This window comes from Strigops habroptila, chromosome 4 (genome assembly GCF_004027225.2).
Source record: "Strigops habroptila isolate Jane chromosome 4, bStrHab1.2.pri, whole genome shotgun sequence".
Taxonomy (NCBI): Eukaryota; Metazoa; Chordata; class Aves; order Psittaciformes; family Psittacidae; genus Strigops; species Strigops habroptila.
Window position 1 is genome coordinate 70,026,165 of NC_046358.1, and position 3,495 is coordinate 70,029,659.

The following is a 3,495-nucleotide window of genomic DNA, read 5'->3' on the forward strand; positions in this document are numbered from 1 at the left end:
CCTCCCGCCAGCGCCGGGCCCCGACGGGGGGGCCGGAGGGGGGCGGTGCCGCCTCCCGAGACTCGGGCCGCCCCGACGGGCTCCGGGGTTCGCGATCTCCAGTCCCCGCGGAGCTCTGGCACGGCCCTGCCGAGCCCCCGGTGCATCGCCCGGAGACGGGTTTGAGGGCCCAGGTCCAGCCCCGCCGGGTCCCCGGCTGGGGCGCACGGGGATAGGCGTCCAGCCCTGCCCAGGGTTACATCACATGGGGGCAGGGATGTGTTGCAGCCCGCAAACGGTGAGTCACAGCAATGGGAACGCGGGTCCAACCCCCCTCGGGTTTCCCCAGAGCCCCCCACACACACAATGCAGCCCCAGGGACAGTCATGGGGGTCCTTTACCTTCCAGGCTGGGTGTCCCGATGGCTTTCCCCTGCGCTGGGTGCTGTGGTGCAGCCCCTCGCCATGCAGAACCCAGGGTGGGCTGCTGGGGGACACTGACCCCAGGATGATGCTGGATCCAGCTCAGGGGGACAGCCTGTGACACAGGTCCCATCACCCGGCCCCAAGCCGTGGGACAAGCCTGGTGAAGCAGGGAGGTCTGCGCTGACCCACCAGGCCGGGTGAACACCACATTGACACGTGTGTTTTCCTATCACTGGAGCATGCAGGGGTTTTAAAGGACAGCTGAGCCCTCCCTGAAAGCCCCTGGGGACCCCTGCCAAAGACCAGAAGTGGAGCCCCTCTGGACTTTTTATCCCAGCTGCAGGACGCGTCTGGAGCCACCATGTGCTGGGAAGCTGGTGCTGGCCCTGCCCTGCAGTGGGATGCCAGGTTTGCTTACATCTAAAACCGCTGCTGGCTGCATGCATCAGAACATGCTTTTATTTTGTGAAAATATGTTTGTCCCAAAACTGTTCCAGCGGGCTGGGAGCACAACGATTCAGGCAGGTGAGGAGCTGTATCCATCACTCCAGTGAATGAGTGGTGTCCGGTTATTCCAAGTGACAAAACCTGTCAGTGGAGCAGCCTGTGGTGATGTTCTGCTGTTTTGGGGAGCCGAATCCTTAGGTGCCTTTCTCAGCATGAGCTGACATTGGGGTCTTCCTGGGGCTTCTCTACTCTGTGTGTTTGCTTGAGAGCAGATAAGAGGAAGACTGATCGACATATGCAGATGGAAAGCTGAAAATGATGTGATTGTGATGGAAAGGGTGGAAGGTGAAGGGGAGGTAAGCAGCGAGGCAGTGCTGGAGGGTGATTTGGACCCTTGCACACCTCCGAGCACCACAGCGGTGTGAGGACTCCAGCCTCATGTACAGTGAGTGGGTTCTTCCACCCCCATGGCTTTTCCAGCCCGGGAAGTGGATCTGCAGAAGAGCCGTGAGCTCCTGCGGATCTTCACGCACACTCATGGGCTCCCCCGGGTGTCCTGGGGCAGCGGGTGCCTGTGCCCCAGCTGGGCACTGGTGTGCTTTCAGCAGTACTGGTTCATACTGGGAGGCAGGTGGTGCTGGTGCTGCATCTCCCCTGCAAACCTGCCATGGTGCCCCACTGGTGCACATGGAGGGTCCCCACAGAGAGCAAGGGGCAGGCACTGGGAGCTTCCCGGTAGGTGTGGGCAGGGAACGCGCCTCTGGTGTTCCTAATGCGGCTGGGAGAATAAAGCAGTCTTGTGGCAGGATTTGAGCAGCCTCTGCGTGAGGACAGCACATAACACACGAGCACCAGGAGCCAGCACATTGAGATGCTGCTGCGCTTGCTGGGGAGTGCTGGGGTGTTGGGGACCCCTACAGTGTCACCCCATTGGTGGGCAGGGCTCATGCTGGGGGGCCCATGAGCCATGGATGGGGGACCCCTAGGCTGTGTGGATGCAGACCTCTGTGTTGCCCCTCTTTCAGGGCCAGCTACCAGATTCCTACACCTGGGTCAGGGCAATCCCAGGCACAGCTACAGTCTGGGTGGAGAAGAGATTCAGAGCAGCCTGAGGAGAAGGACTTGGGGGTGTTGGTTGATGAGAAACTGAACATGAGCCGCTTCAGTGTGTGCTCGCAGCCCAGAAAGCCAACCGTATCCTGGGCTGCATCAAAAGAAGCGTGACCAGCAGGTCGAAGGAGGTGATCCTGCCCCTATATTCTGCTCTCGTGAGACCTCACTTGGAGTACTGTGTGCAGTTCTGGTGTCCTCAACTTAAGAAGGACATGGAGCTGTTGGAGCAAGTCCAGAGGAGGGCCACGAGGATGATAAGGGGGCTGGAGCACCTCCCGTATGAAGACAGGCTGAGAAAGTTGGGGCTGTTCAGCCCGGAGAAGAGAAGCTGCGTGGAGACCTCATAGCAGCCTTCAGTATCTGAAGGGGGCCTATAAGGATGCTGGAGAGGGACTCTTCATCAGGGGCTGTAGTGATAGAACAAGGGGTGATGGGTTCAAACTTAAAGAGGGGAAGTTTAGATTAAATATAAGGAAGAAGTTCTTTACAGTGAGGGTGGTGAACCACTGGAATGGGTTGCCCAAGGAAGTTGTAGATGCTCTATCTCTGGCAGTGTTCAAGGCCAGGTTTGACAGAGCCTTGGGCCACATGGTTTAGTGCGAGGTGTCCCTGCCCATGGCAGGGGGGTTGGAACTAGATGATCTTAAGGTCCTTTCCAACCCTAACTATTCTATGATTCTATGATTCCCCAGGGCTGTGTCCATCTGTACCCAGGCAGAAGGCAACCTTCTACCACCAAAACTCACTGGGAGCTGGGACAGCAACGATGGGGGCAAGAACTCGGGCTGGGAGGGCAGAGAGAGGGGTGGGTGCTGGGGAGATACCAAGGGTGGCGATGTTTCCATCAGCACTGACATGATTCTTGCAGGGTGAGGCCACAATCTGGTGAGCCCCAGTATGAGGCTGTGGTGACACCAAGGTTAGTTTGAGCCTGGCAGGTTATGGGAACACCCAGGCAGAAAGTAGCACCACAGCCCTTGGCCACCACTGCAGGCTCTGGTGGGGGAGCTGGGCTGAGTAATGCTCCAGAATTGGTAACTCATGATGAAGAGTCCCAGGCACCTATTTAAGCCTTTGCAGGATGTTTCTAGGTGGACCAATGCATTAGGGTCCCTGGTCGGAGGCTCACGGAAATGCAGGCTGATGGGCAAGCGGCTCAGGAGCCCCATCCACGGGCTTCATGCCTTCAGGGGATGAGGAGGTACCATCAGAGCTTGCAGGAGGATGTTTGTCTGTGGCACTGAAGGTTGAGGTCTGGCTGAAGGACAGGGGCTGTGGGAAGGCCTGGTTGGCCCAAGCCTCAGAGTAAGGTGGGGAAATGATGGCAGGAGGCAGCTAGTCTCCCACGGGAGTGATACCACCAAGATTAGGACAGAGCAACACCACTGGAGGTGGGACAATGGGATTCTAGGGTAATCCTGGCTAGGAGGGACCTCATGAGGTTTCTAGTCCATCTCTTGTCACAGTAGGGCCAGTTTAAAGGTCAGACATGGCTCAGAGCTTTACCCAGCCTGGTCTTGACAGTCGCTGA